Genomic DNA, 15,930 nt, shown 5'->3' on the forward strand with positions numbered 1-15,930 from the left:
CCAGGTATAGCTTGTGGAAGTATTACATCTTCTGCATGTATGTGAAAACAGATACAATCTTTATTTATTGCATTGCAGCGACATAAATCAGACAACTGGACTGTATTTCATAACGGTATAGAGACAGGCTTTGGATTTTTTGTGCATCTGTATAGGAAAAGGTCAGGGTCGCATACATGCTGCAAACACCAGAGAGGGATAGGAGATAGGATTACAATGAATGTGTTATTCAGGGTCAGATGTTCAGTGTACGTAATGTATTAATCCTCGAATAAAGGATCGAGTGAAGAAGTAAAAATCTCGACAAAACATGTCAAACTTAAGGAGGTCGGCGCTGCTTGCCCTAATCAATGTAACATATCAATGGAATAGCAGCCTTCCGCATAGCTATTTGAAAAATACCATCATTTTCTTTTATATCAATCGATTTCCTCCTACAACACCTGTTTTCTTTTGCCCATTATGGGGTAAGCAATGTTCTAGCAAACTGTTTAGTTTTTACACATCCAGCAGTGTTACGTATTGATTTGTCATTCATGGCCATGATAAACGGGAAGTTCAATATTCACTCTCTTTTTGATCCGTCTTTGTTCTGCACTGCACCCTGAGGCAAACATATGGGATTTAGCTGTTCAAATGCTCCACTGTTCACCAGCTGGTTGCTAATTATGTCCCTTGAAGCTGTGCAGGTAGTGTATTTGTGGGTTTTACCAGAGATTCCTCACTGAACACTGAACAACTGCTTCCTGTTCGACGCTAAGAGTGAGAATGAACCAGATCAGTAACATTTTTGGGCGGAGCAGCTAAACAACGAGTTGAAAGATGCTGTGAGCGTCATAGAGCTGAGGGGTCTCATGACCCCGTTCACATACAAGAGGTTGTGTGATCCGTTGTTTTTATATTCAATATATCATCTTTAAATCTAGAAGCATGAAGATATTTTCTGTTCAAAATTATATAAATATATCAAATTATATATATATATATATATATATATATATATATATATGCTAGTGGGCTACATTCCATAGCAACCGCATCCATAGCAACTGCCTCATATCTGCAGGCAGCCAGTCCTGGAGGGCTTATTTTGTGAACGGTATTATTTATTATTAAAAAATATATATTCAAATTGGAATGTGGCTATAACGTTCATATTGCTATACTTGATCACCTGGCTGAACAACACCCCACGGCTGTGATACAATAATAAAATGAATCATGCAAATGTTTATTTAGTGCTGTCTCGGGACGCAGATGGCATTACTACACATTAAATATGCACTTATATCATTGTCTCATGATCTCCGGGGAAGATACAAATGGATGTCTGCGGTGCTGTAGAGGGCGAGGAAGAGAGACCTGTACGAGAGCATGTTTGCCTGTGACTAACTGCTCCCGGGTGAACATTAAAGCATGCCTTTAACCTCTACACTAGATAACATTTAACCATTTCGCTGATATGATGTTGCTTCCCAAACCTCCTTTGGTTCTTCTCGCTGCATCCGTCTCTCCGTTTGCCTTTGGCCGTGCTTCTTTTTTTTTTTTTGCACACTCAGGCACACTAACCCATGCCCCCATAACCCAGTTTACCGCTTGTATAACGTCCTATTCCGTAGTCAACAATAATCTTTTGCTGAAGCTCTCTAATGCTGTTCCACGCTCCATACAGCATAACTGCCTTAAACTCGATCAATTCAACCCACCTCTGGAATGGTACATGTTGAGGTGAGGAAATTCTGTGAGACAGCGGATATAATTTAACTCTGGGATTTACGCTTTCTATGTCCTGTAGAAAGATGTGATTGGTTACGTGAAAGGTGAATGACAGGAAAGAGCATCTCCTGCCTCTTCCAGGCCTCTCTTCTAGCTCCCCACTAAATCATTTATGTTTAACAATTTCTCCGTCACAAAATATCCACACACACACACACACACACACACACACATATAGACATGTGAGTTTAGGGTTGTACCGTGTCTAACCGTCTAACTTCTCATCTTCTTCACTTCTCACTGAGCTCTCTAACAAACAAACACACCCTTCCTGCGTAGAGGCTGTGTATTGTGATTCTGTGAGTGAAGCGCGGGTCCACCTATGTGTATCTGCAAGCAACGCGGCCCTCTGGGAGCCGCAAGACCCACAAAAAAAAAAATAGTCCCATGACAGGGAGTTCTGGCTGATGTTAAGAGGATCACAATCTGGAACTTACTGTACACAGCAGTATCATTGTACAAACAAAACAACGAATACAAAGAACAAAACAATACCACTCTGTGTGCCATGACCTCCTTCCACATTCCTTCCTCCATATTTTTAGTCCTGTTCAGATCAGGTAAGGTTATTAATGATCGTTAGCTTCAATGACCCAATTTAAGCTCAGACATGTTTGTTTGTTTGTTTGTTGTTGTCAAAAAACAACGTGTCGACCAGATGAGTCTATTAAGCAACGTTCAGGAGAAAATAAATATTAAGTAAATCTTACATAAACATGTACAGCAGAACATTTTCAAATAAAAGCACAAATAGCAATACATTCAAACCTGTAGCAATGACTCAGCTGTTATTTAATTTAATAATAATTAAAAGGAAAGAACGGTTATTAATTCTATAAGCACAGACCTTTATTTGCATGCCCACTCACTCCGGTGGAGGGCAGTGGAATTTGGATGAACAAGTTAAAACTAAATACCCTTTTCATGGTGGGAAAAGCACAGTTACCAGTAACATGAACAATGGCTCCATCCCAAAAAAACAACAACTTACTACTGTATATTTGCTATTCTTCTACAGGAAGCTGCCAAAAATGATTGGTAGATGAAGACAAGAGCCATCAGATGGGGAACGGGAAGAGCTTTTGGATGACCACAAGGGGCGACGAGCCACTTCAGTCTGACTGATGATGTCGAGTGGTGTTCTGCTTCATGTAGTTGGAACTGGTGTTTCAAAGCTGCGTATGTGGAGCGATTTGGGAAATGCCGTGTCTCTGAGGCCTCGAGTCAAAAGCTTTTGATATCTTTTAAAAGCAGACCAGGTTCTCCCTTCTGCGTTTTAAAATCAACATCCCACCTCCCGACTGTCCTCGCTGCTAAAGAGATTCTGTGGGTGGAGGTAAACCAGGTTCCCAGCCGCACTAGCGGCCGCTTTTTCAGTGTGTGCATCCAAAGGAGCAACGCGCGAGTGGATGCAGGTCAACGACGTGACTCGTAAAATGAGATTTCATGTCTTTAATTTCCAGTAAATAACATGAATAGAGCCCTTTCTCCCCGATCTTCATGGGTGATACACATTTGTTCCCTTGAGCAAGAATGTATGTCCTTCTTTGATCAAGAGGCTCTGGGATTGTTTGATTTTCAAACTCACAACCAACACACATTGACTGCAGTCAAACTGGGTTGAACATTTCTTATGTGACAGCTTATTTCAAACAAGTTACCGATAACTGACATTCATAAAATCGGTCTGGGTGCGGGGGACAGCGGGTCAGACTGTGCGACTGATACCACACATTTCCTCGAAACCAAATCTGGGGTCAGTACAGTCATAACTCGCGGCAAGTAATGGATTAGGACATAACAACTAAGCTATACAGATGGAAAGAAAGCGGCGCATTGAGAAACACAGAGCGAGGTAGCTCAGTAAAATATATATTAGTTCAATAAAGTAGATCCGTTGATAATTAGCCTTTATTTAAGTCGTTAGCTGCGGGTGATGGTGATATCGTTTAGTCTTGGTAATATTTGCTCAGAAAGCAAAGCATTAAAGTTCCCAACATGCAACAGTAACTGTGTAATCAGCTTCACAGTCTGGGTGGGTTTCTTTGGCACCCTTCAGTGGTTTATCAGAAAAAAAGACCACAACTGTCCCCTTCTCTCAGTGACCTGGAGACACTGAAAGAAGCCTGGAAAAGGCCGAAAGCTGTCAAATCCTTCTGCAAACAAACACTTACACCATAAGAACGATTCAAAACACGTCACAATAATCATATTAAAGGTTCACACGGTAATGGCATCTAGAGCTGAGAGTCTCCACTGTGGCCACCGGGTGCAGTGCTGTCTGCACAACAATATGCTGTAAGATACAAACTCCAGCAAGGCAGGAATTCACATTTGCAGAGACACTTTGGATTCACACTCTTAGCGAGACGCGGTCCTACAGCGGAAGACACTCGAGGGCATCCGGTTCAGCAGACACTACAGGTGTCATGTGAGTCAGTGCTCGGCTCCACACAGCCGGTTGTTTTTCCTCTTTCATCTTTCATATCTCTCATTCTCGCTCTGGGTCAGCAGCTCTCCTCTATATATATATATATATATATATATATATATATATATATATATATTCATCTGTGAGCTGCGCAGGGTTCAGACAAAATATAGGGATAAACAAAGCTGACAAATAAACACGCACATGCACAGATGATGTTAACAGGGCAATAATACACCTTTAAATCATTAGCATATAGGCTTATATTTTTTTATAGGACCCATTTGGAAACAATATTGTGTTGAGCTACGCATACACATTGTTATAAAATCAATTTAACCCGATTGTTCTTGTTTTACAAGTTACAGCTGTCGGAAAAAAAAGAGGCTGAACTGAAGAATGAACATTTAAGGCAATCCAATAGATTTTCAATGGATTAAAAGCCGCACCAGCAGCCAGAGACAAAAAAAACTCTTCTATTCATCTATGTAATACTTATTTCCTGAATACTCTTAAAAGGAAACCTACTGATGACAGCTGTTCTTTTAAAAGATAAGCATTGACGCATTGTACAAATTGTGCTAATGTCTAATTTGCCTGCTTGCAAAGCAGCATTAGAGAGGACTATCATGAATCAATAATTATGGTGTGCTAATGTCCAAAGTAAGCACGGCACTGTTGAGCTTAACATGACTAAATATTAGGACTGTTGAAATGGTATTACAAGGGTCTTACTGGTCATGTTGACAAGCTGTGTCCCACCTCTGGCATGCTGGTATTAGATGTACCAGCTACTAAACTACTTAAGTAACTTAAGTATGAAGTATCAATGTTAAAACCATAACAAATAGAAGACAGCATACTGCACCAACTCATATTTTAGGACATTAACAACCATCTGTGTGTGTATTTGGTTATGTAAGAGAGTTGGCAGAGGCTGTCGGTAGAAGCTGGGACTTGTAAGCTGCTCTGGGACCTGGAATCACTTTGTTTTAGGTTAATCAGAGTTTTTCTGCAACAGACTGACAACCGTATCATCGAATGATCTCTTCTTCTGGCTGTCCACATTATAATAATAATAATCATATCTCAAACTTTAGTATTACAGTGCAAAGGAATTGCACTAGACTGCTGAAGACACTAAAAGGTCAAACTGGAAGAATTGGTTGCTGAACTACATAAAGAAGCTAAGAGCTAAACTGTAATACTATGAAATAAATTAATCTAAAAGGATGAAAGAAGAAATGCTTTGTACTAAAAGCTGAATACAAGCTGGAAGTTGAGATGGATTAGGGACAAAAAAATGAAATACTTTGTGTTAATATCACTGCCATCATAGGAAATTATGTAAGAAAAAGACAATATTTCACAAAGTTTATACAAGCATACTAAGTAGTTTCAAACCTGAAACATCAAATGGCTTAAATCTGTTAAGAATTTAAAAAGTAGAGAGAGAGGTCGCAAAAAGGCCTCAATATATAACAATAACAATAAAACAGAATACAAAGGAAAAAAAGAAAAGAAAACTAAAAATTATTTAAATGTATGTAAACCGTAATTAATCAAAGGCCTTGCTGAGTATTTAGGTTTTACGTTTAAGTTTAAAGATTTTAACACTTCTTACAGCTCTCAGTTCATCAGGCAGACTATTCACAACCATTTTTATTCAAATATAAAAAATCTGCTGTGACATCCACGGTCCAATAAGACCAAAGCACACAACCAGAAAACCACAGCTCCATTCAGTTGCCTCACATGAGCGGGACAGAAATACACTTTAGGGAACTGAGGTTGGACAAAAAGAAGCAACATTTGCCGAAAAACCAGTCGGGCATCGGTGAATGACTGTTGTTTTTTCTTCTAACCCGTGAGCGATGACGAGCAGAAGTCTGAGGGATCGGCTGGAGAGGAAGAGCAGGAACACCGACATGGAGGTGACCAGTGCAAGACCTGTTTCATAACAAGTGAAGGCGATGCAGGATCTGGGCCTGTGAACAGATGGGTGGGGCTGCTGGAGGGAGGTGGCCATGAAACAAATGGCTTGGAGACATTTTCTACAAAAGGTGAATACATCATAACCTCTGTCTCTATCAGTTTAACACTCTTTTTATTTTCTCCACCGTAACATACAAAATCTGGGGATGGTACGGATCCTGGCACAACCTCTATCACCAGCGGGAAATCGGAGGAAGAGATACTGAGAGAAGACTATACGTGCAGACTGGAAAGAAACTCTCAACTGGGGACTCATTTCATCCACCGGCTGGCTGCGTCATATTCGGTGACCCCTGGGGCTCACATCGCCGTGTAGTGAATGAATAGCCTGTGCTACCTGTGATCTGTACAAAGATCATAAAATGATCCACAGCAGGAGACGACTCATACCTAAGATACAGACACGGGGCAGTTGCACACTCAGTTGCAATCGTAGTCGTCAGTGAGACAGTATAGGTTAAACAAAAGGAGAGCCGGTAATGATAGACTTTGACCCCGGCGGTAAAGTCAGGATGCCTCGGGCGATGAATCCAGATGTTTGCTCCTCCGGTGACAGCAGTCAAAAACACACCACAGCGGGAGGGAGTGACCACAGAATAAATGAGGAAAGCAGTTCACATATGACGTCGAGCAGCAGCGAATGATGAGAGCAGAGAAGCGCGATGCAGCAGGGGAAGCTTCCTCTGCAGCGCTGCTGTGTGTTGAAAACGTCAAGCTTGAGGTCAATTAGTGCCTAAAACCGCCCTGCACCTGACACTTTTGGTATAATACAAAATAATATCGGACACAGATATGTCTAAACCGCTTCACTAAATTGAAAACAGGCCTAAATAAAATGTGCTACTCACGACTAAAATGAATAATTAAAATTTATAATATTTGAATCTAACATATGTAAATAGTTGAAATGTGGTTCAGTCTCGTAACAAGACAGAATACAAAATAATAATTTTAAAAAAAAGAAGCTTGAGGGCCGTATCTCACATTCATTTGATAACATTTTCAGGCAGCTTTTTAGTGACCGGTTCCTGGGAAAATGCAGTGCAGGAGATAAAGGAAAAGTCTGAAAGATGGTAAGAAAATGAAAACACACTCCCCTCACATTTGTGCATCATCATCAGGGCGATATGGGCTGACATGGGGACATCCGGAGAATGACAGCAGGTCTTAGGGGTTTATTAATCTTTCCTGGTGTCACGAAGAACTCAATACCGTAACTCACCTGTGAGTAATGACGACCGGGAAGAAAACCGGATGAAAAACAGGTGTCTTGCCATTATATCACAGGGCGATAGTTACATTGTTTCACAGAGTAATAAAGGAAAGATTCCTGCACGCACGGGGGGGGGGATGCTAATGCACGTTGGTTACCGAATGGCTTTGCATGAACGTATTCATCGGCTACAGATCGCATCTTTGACACACACACACACACACATACATATAAAAATATCAGCAGGTGTGTTTTAAAAAAAGAGGGAAAGAAATAAGAGGCGGGAGGATATTAGACAAAGGAGGCAAAGGTAAAAGGTGATCAGTCTGAAGCTGTCCTCCCTGTTATGAAGCCATAAATGAAGTGCGGTAATCCCCCTTTTCACATTATCAGATGGTATCAGCAAATAAATAATACGTTAACCTACAAAAGGCTCCAGGAGGTCTTAGGGTCGGATGAGCCTCTTAATTGGTTCTCTTGAACCAATCGTCTGCAGAACTTCCCATCAGTGTGAGAAAAGTGATTTCTATGGCACAGTATGAGTTGAGGGTATAATAACAAGCCTTTAATATTGCATGACACCATACGCGTTCAGCAAAATGTCAAGGTCAGGCTCACGAAGGCTTTTCTTTCTCTGTTTTGGCCCCTTGACTCCAGACTGAGATTTTTGTAATTACTTTCCCCTCACACATTATAGTTCTCTTTCTTTAGATGGGAAATAACATAACAGAAACTATAAAGGTGCTCTCAGTAGAGTGCAGAGCTCCGCCAGGTGTGTCTGCAACGACCACTGCTGTCATGTTTGATTGAATAAACACAACCCACGATTGGACATAGACTGCAAGCGTGTCAGTCGTGTTTTTCACTTGCACGTCTCAGATACGCTCTCATTTTAATCCATGCAGGCGTCAGCTCCGTCTTGGGTGTAATCACGATTTGAAGCATTTATTTTGGTCTATTTTTCTGAAAATATGCGTTTAAAAGCGAGGTCGATGCCCAATATAAAGACACAACTAGAAAAAGCATTTCCTTCAGAAGACTACGTCCACTTCTTACACACACAGTATGTGTCTGTAGGCTTTACCTTCTTTCTATTTATCTTTTTAACCTGTTTTCACTGCCAACATCCTGGATTTATTCTTCAAACGCATATTGCAGACCCTTCTGTCTCCATGAAATTGCTTTTTTTGTTTTTCCAAAAATGGTCCGCCTCCATGATTGCTCTGATATATATTGCAACCGAGGATCCTCCCATCTTCTGTCGAGTAAATATATAAACGATCGCGATCAGATTGTGGTCCAACAGCATAATATGCACAATATGATAATAGATTATGATCAGAATGAAGACTGGCGATGGGTTCCTCTGCTCTCTCCTCCCCCTTCTGAATAAAAGCCAAACTTCACTCCAACAGTTTGAGTCAATCTGGCTTTTTCCGAAGCCGTCTGTGAGAAGATACAATAAAAGCTGTTCTCCTTTCCTGTGATCTGCAAAGCTGTTCTGAAAAAAATATAATTGGCTGAAGTTCCCTTTCTCCTTGGCAAGCAATCCTCGAGACGCTCCGCAAGTGTGAACAAGCTGTAAACACAACACATATTATGACATATTATGACATATTAGCAAATAGTTGCTTGTTTACATTGAAACAGATTAATATCAGCATGCATTTGGAGGCAGGCCTCTGTCCACATGGTGAATGGAAGTCACGCTCGTTTTGCTCTATATTTGGTCTCCACCGATTCCTGAGGGAAATATCTGGCTCACCAGTTGTTAAACGTTCCACTATGTTGACCAGCTAGATATCCTTTGTGCTAAATAATACCTGCTTTTCCAGAGGCTGGAAAAACATCAGTCATCACTTATAAAGTATAAGTATATACACCCCGCATCACTCACATAGTAGGAGAGAAACCCCCTTCTACAGATGAAAAGTTTTTTAAATAAATAAGTTGAATTGTTAGTATCTTTAGGTCTGAGAATTACATTATACAAACAAAATACATTGTTTATCGATGCTCTCTACGATGTCACATGAATCTGACATTGCATAAAATCCCAAATCCCTGTTGAACAATAATTTATGTGAAAACTTTATAGTTAAGGTTTGGTTAAATTTGGCATAACAACTATTTAGTTCAGGAGGTTAAGGAATCTCGGTTTGGGCTACAATGACTACTTTGTTTAGGTTAAGGGGAGCTTTGTCGTCATAGTTACATTAAGAAAACATCTCAGGGTTTGCAACCAACGTTAAAACCGCGTTACAAACCGAGGTTGCGTCGAGCCGTTTGCTGCTCTGAAACGACGCCCCCGTCATAATTACTACAGCTATTTCTACCCACAATGCAACGGCTGTGTTGTCTACCCCAGAATGCTTCACTTCAAGGGTCAGTTGGAAGTAGAGACGCTTATCTGGCACAGCCTCCTTTGCCCAAAGCTGTGTACCCTTTGACATATTGCTTTATTTTCACTGTCACTTCTTACTGTTACGTTTTCATTTGTACTCCACATTCAAAATCCCCCCTTCCCGGACACTCTCTCAACCCCCTCTACTCTCTCAAAAACCTGATGATTAATGTCTTTCTCTTCCTCATTCAGTCTCACCTAATCTCTTGTTTTTGCACATACACATACACGTAGAAAAAGAGTCCAACTGGCTGTTCGTCAGTTTTGATATGCCCTCGTCTGCCAGATGTAGGAAATCTCCATTATAATCTCTTGTAGGCCATTTTAATCTAATCTTTTAGGTGTGGGGGGGGGGGTATAGGGTTATAGGTGGTCCCGGCAGATGCTTTTTTTCTGTGTGGTCACCCCATCAAACTAAGACATGTCCGCCATAAATTGTGATTAAGTGATTTCATTCACTGCCGTCCTCCAAGTAAGTAATTCGTAACACTCGTGTGTCATCATGAAACACGTGAACACGCACAACAACCTGTGCAATCTTCAAAATGACCTCATGAGCATCAGTTACATGCACACTGGACATGCTTCAAACAACCAAACGGTCCATTCTCTGTCTTATTGCAGATATTCCCTGCTCTGCTCATCATCAGGTTGTTTATTAAGTCTGTTCTTGTCAGGATCTGTTCTGGGATTGCAGCATCACTGTGGATCTCTCTCCTCATTTGTCAATTTATGTTTCCAATGGAGCAAATCAATCCTCTAGCAAAGCGTGAACACTATTTGGCTTTTCGGCAATAATGTATTTGCTCAAATGTTCAAAGTCTTCAATCGCATTCAAAAGATGTATTTAACTGATTGCTTCCTACGCACCTGTGACACATACTTGACTTCTACAAACTCCAGATAGACAAACTTACCTCAGTACCACAACTTTTCGCTGCTGCCAAATGAAAACTCAGAATCTTTATTCTTTATCACCTTTTTATTAAGAGAACGACTCAAACAATCATTTCAAGAAGTGGCCCCAAGACTAAAAACTGTATGTGTATGTTAATACATAAAACATGAACCACACACAACAATCTTCTACAGTACAGTGCTGCCAGGTGTGACCCACATTGAAGCGCTTACATTCAAATCCCCTTCTCACTCCGAACATACTTTGCTCTGTCCCTCTAATCTTGCATCTGGCGATTATTTCCTTCCTTGATTAATGATTTATTTTTATTTTTTTTATTTTTAGACTTTAAGAAAAAAATTATAAAAGCAGAAAAATCCTCATATTTGAGACGCTGGAATCAGTCAGAACGTCAGAATAGTTCAGGAAGTTAATTCGACATGGATAACGAATCGCAGGCGTTGCTGAAGATGCTAGCAGCGGTTGTGGAGTGAAATTCTGCATTTCATTATATTGCTCCTGGCCCCATGCACAAGAGGCGTCATCAGCCCTCAAAGGGGTGGACTACCCAGAGGCGAATTTTGTAACTGTTCAAAAAATATAATTAGTTTTTGTTTTATTGCGTATGTGCAAAAGATAGAGGGAGATCTCAAGTATCAAACAGCACCTTTTGATCAAGGGATTACTCTGAAAGTAGCACATTGTCTCCCAGTGGGCCAATCAGAGAGCTGAAGGTCAGCTAAAAAAATTAAAGACAAATGTGTGTGGCTCACAGGCTGAAAGGAGAGAATGGTGAGATATTGTTTCATCTGCATGGAGATCATGAACGGATCTAATGGAAACATGTCTCACTTGAGTCCTTGTGTGAACGAACATCTTTTAAGCGAACTAAGTTTACACTAAATTGGCCCAGTATATGTGTCACACACACACACACACACACACACACACACACACACACACACACACACACACACACACACAAACAAAGACATCAACCTGCCATTATTACCTACTTAATAAAAGTCAGAACTGCCTTTCAGGTGTTTGAATGACTTTTTCTTCAGCCGTCCATCTTGGATTCAAGAGCAAGAGGATGCATTTTTTTCTTTGTTAAATCTCCTCCCCAGCTGCGTTTGCTGACAACGCCAGATATCGATATTTGGACATCCGTGTGTGTGTGTGTGTGTGTGTGTGTCAATAAAACACCCTTGCATTAAGTTTTTCTCAGTTTTTGCTGAGACTAAAACTGCTGAGTTTTCTTGTTTCTTCCTTACCCTCAGGAACAGAACATGTAAGAGAATAGTCGAATACTGCTGACAGTATCTGACAATAATTTTAACTTTTCCAATGATTACAACCATTTACAAAACCAATATGCCTAAGAATGCTAAATAGAGGAACTACACAGTGTCCGTTTCTATTACAGGACTGTTGTAGTGGACTTCATCACAGTGATTGGATTTGTGTTCTTCTGTCAACGCCGCGTCCTCACGAGTATACTGAAAACATCAACGTGAAAATAGAAGACAGACGGCGTTAATGAGCGACTGAGTGAATGAATTGATGCACGAGCGGATGAATGATGGAGGGAAATTAATAACCCAGTCTGTCCACGTGCACTGTAATGTAATGTGCTAACGGCTATCAGTACTTATCTACCAGCTCTGTGTGTTTTGGGGTTGAAGTGCATGTGATTTGTCCAAAAAGTTGAACTTGTGCAGTAACAGTCTGAAAGTGGCGCTCTGTGTGTCTTTTAATGAGAGAAGCAACATGCCGGCTTCTGCTTTATAACCCTGAGTCATAAAATAGACCAATAGATACAGAAGGCAGACGGGTTACAGCAGAGGGGTAAAAATAACCCCAAAGTTTCTATTTCAGTGGTCTCCTCCAGCTCATCTCCCTCCTTCGCCGCTGCGCTATTTTTAGCCCGAGATGACTCTCCTAGCGTGAACGCCTGTCTGCCGCCAACATCGCACGTGCCCTCCTCTCCACGAGAAGAAGCTCATGGCGCCGGCGACTCGGGCGGCGGCGGCGGCGGCGGCGGCGAGGGCCGAGTCCAACCCGAGAGAGGAGGCAGGAAAGATGTTGTGACTGCACGGGGCCTCATCGGCTTTTGTGCTGCAGGAATCTGCACTCCCAAATGTAGCCGAGCTGCATTTCATTGGTTAAAAGAAATGCATGCGAGGGATTCCATCTACACGTGTTTTCTTTGTGACATTTGAAACCAATTAGTTTTTTTCAGCCACACTAGCATCGCGGCTCTCGGACTTAAACGCTACCGACTGACGTGCGCCGCCGACGCTTCGTCTAGCACCGCCAGCAGGTTGACATTTTTGCCTAATGGACGGATCGCCGTGACATTTTGAGACGGACAGTCACGATGATGAATCATAGGATCTTGCACCCCCCCCCCCCTCAGTCTTCTCCTCCAGCAACAATTATCGGGTGAAAATGTAATTTGTGGGGAAAATGGTAAATATTACATCTGCCTAACGTCAGCATGGGCTCATGCTCAAAAGCATCGCTGCGCATACGCCGCACAGGGCTGTGGCGTCGCTTACCGTATGTGAACACGTGCTCCGTCGCATTATGTTTGAGTGGAACCGGCAAACCGGCCCCCACGACGATGAGGAAGAGTTTTAATTAACTCTTAACTCTGTATTGCCTTTAAACATGCCCTGTAAAGAAACAAGTCAAGTATACGACGTGCTTTATAAAGAAACGAAGGCCGACTATCCTGTAATTAATTGGATGTCTATAGTACTTTTATTAATTATTTATTTGTGATCTGAAAAGCTCTGATCGCGCATGCCAAATTCAAACACATTTAGAAAGTGACGTGACCACTTGATTATGTTTATGTTTCCTGACGTGTGCACCAGCTCAATACACTTTAGTTGAACCTGAATTGAGAAGCATTGCCTTTTGTGGCACTATTGATGACATGAGAAATGTGTAGGTCAGTCTTTATGCTAAGCTAAGCTAAGATGACCAGCTACAGCTTCATATTGGAATCAATCTTGCGACTTTCAGCCAGAAAGACAATTTGTATTTTTGGCCAACATTGTGAACCTTTGGTATAAACTTGAAGACGAAAGGTCCCCTTACCTTACCTCAATTAAGTCATTATTTTTAGCCGCAGCTGAAGATGACGAAGGAGAGCCGAGAGGGAAGAAGCTGACAAAGATAAATGAAGTTGAGCTCAGAGTCACAAGTGAAGCTCAAACTGATGAAAGTTGAGCCGAGCCGGGAAAAAAAGGAGAGACTGAGACATCCTTCTCCGCGAATCATTTTTATTTTTTTTTCTACAGGAGTAACATCTTCTGAGCGTCTTATTTCTAATATAACGTGTGGTTTATGATCAGAATCAAAAGGTTTTCCACTGGACAGCTGATATTTCTTCACACGCTGCTCCCAGCTTCTCCTTCCTGTAGGCGGAGAGGCATCAGTACAAATGTTACAGAGTAATTAGTTTTTGACTCCACAACTCTTCTCACACCTCCCTCCTGGAGCCGTGTTCAGACAGGATGGGAATAAAGTTTCAATTACAAAGCATCTGTTCCTTCATTAACATGTTCGTGATAACCTTTGTCTCCTAACCTAAAGGTATTCTTTTTAATACAGTATATTTCTCCATTATTTTCCTCTGAAACTGGATGGAAAATGTCAGATGTAGTTTTACCCGAATGGACGCCTTGACATTCAACACGGGATGTTGATTTTGCATTTATATGAGACATTTGAGAGCTTTTGTCATTGAGAGATGATTATTATGTGCATATTACATGTGATTTCATCCCCTGGATGCTCATAGCGTTTTCATTTTATTGCTCAATTACGATTGAGGATTTCCTTCAATATTCAGTGCACCATCATAAACTCCCATTATGTGTATCAGTCAGGAAGGTTTTTTTCTTAAAGTGTAATACTTTGTATATTTCTATTCCTTCTGTTGATCCACCTCATGTCAACAAAAGCTTTCAGGGCTAATACTGGCTTAAAAAAAGAATAACACTCCAATTTGACTATTAACCAAAAATGTGTTTCGATGTTTGAGGGGTACTCGGCTGAAATATTTCTTCAAAGGGCGTATGTACATTATTGAGAAGAACCACTGCTTTAGACTACACCAAAAAGATTAGAGAAAGTCTCAGTTTTTTAAAATTATCATCTGTTCTTTTCTCACAAAATTCAGGAGGCTGAATGGAATATTGTTTTTGATTTGCTCTGTTCCTCGGGTCGTCATAGTAGGAGACTGGTCAGGGCTGTCTTCCCAGTTTAAATTACAACCGAACAAAGACAGAGGGATGTTTCACATGCACTTTAAATGGTAAAAATTAATTTAGTCACTGTGGAAATATCAATATAATATCAACAAAACTGTCTTGCCGGCAAATTTGATTGCTTAGGTTGGAAGGAGTTTAACATCAGTGGGTTAAAAGCTGTAGGTGATTTCAACATACCAGGAAAACATACAGTGAACATTTGACTTCGGGAAAACAAGATAGCTGAAAACCTATCGAGAGAATATTGAGAGGAAAACGCAACATGTGCTGTATACGCTTCCCATCAGTTTTTTTTTATCTTCACATTTCCTTTCCATTTGTTTTTAGCCGCAGCAGCATCGGCTCCAAGGATGGAAATGTCTGTCGAAAAGTCGATCCACTACTTTGTTGTTGTTTTTTTCTTAGAACTTTAACCCTTTCACAGACGGTCCGTGAAAGTTGACCTTTTCGGTGAAAATGTCAGAATCGGCGTTTTTTTCGGTTGCCCCTTTGGTTGCAAAAAACACTGATATTTCCACGAGCCTCAAATGTACTTGTACCACAGGGGAAGAGAGTTTCTTAAGCTTATTACCCACCGACAATGAAGATAATTGATTCATTTGGGTTGTGTTGGTCTCGACGCTTGAGAAAGGCGGGCGACATTTTTAAGAGAGATGTCTCCTTCTCTCAGCGACCTCTCAGTCATTAAATACAAAATCATCACTATTGTGTCTCTAATTAGAGCATTAAACGTACACAACTTCACATCTTTTATGAACCTCATTCTTGACGGATTTAAGCGTCTCCTTGCATACACTCGCATTGTTCATATATCGTTCATTAACATGCAACGACGAAGGTATAACGTTGCACCCCAACATTAGTGTCCGTGTAGCCTTGGCTTCCGAATACTCCGACAATCTTTGTGTGCAAGTCTCTGTATTG

Source organism: Cyclopterus lumpus, chromosome 19 (assembly GCF_009769545.1).
Source record: "Cyclopterus lumpus isolate fCycLum1 chromosome 19, fCycLum1.pri, whole genome shotgun sequence".
Classification (NCBI taxonomy): Eukaryota; Metazoa; Chordata; class Actinopteri; order Perciformes; family Cyclopteridae; genus Cyclopterus; species Cyclopterus lumpus.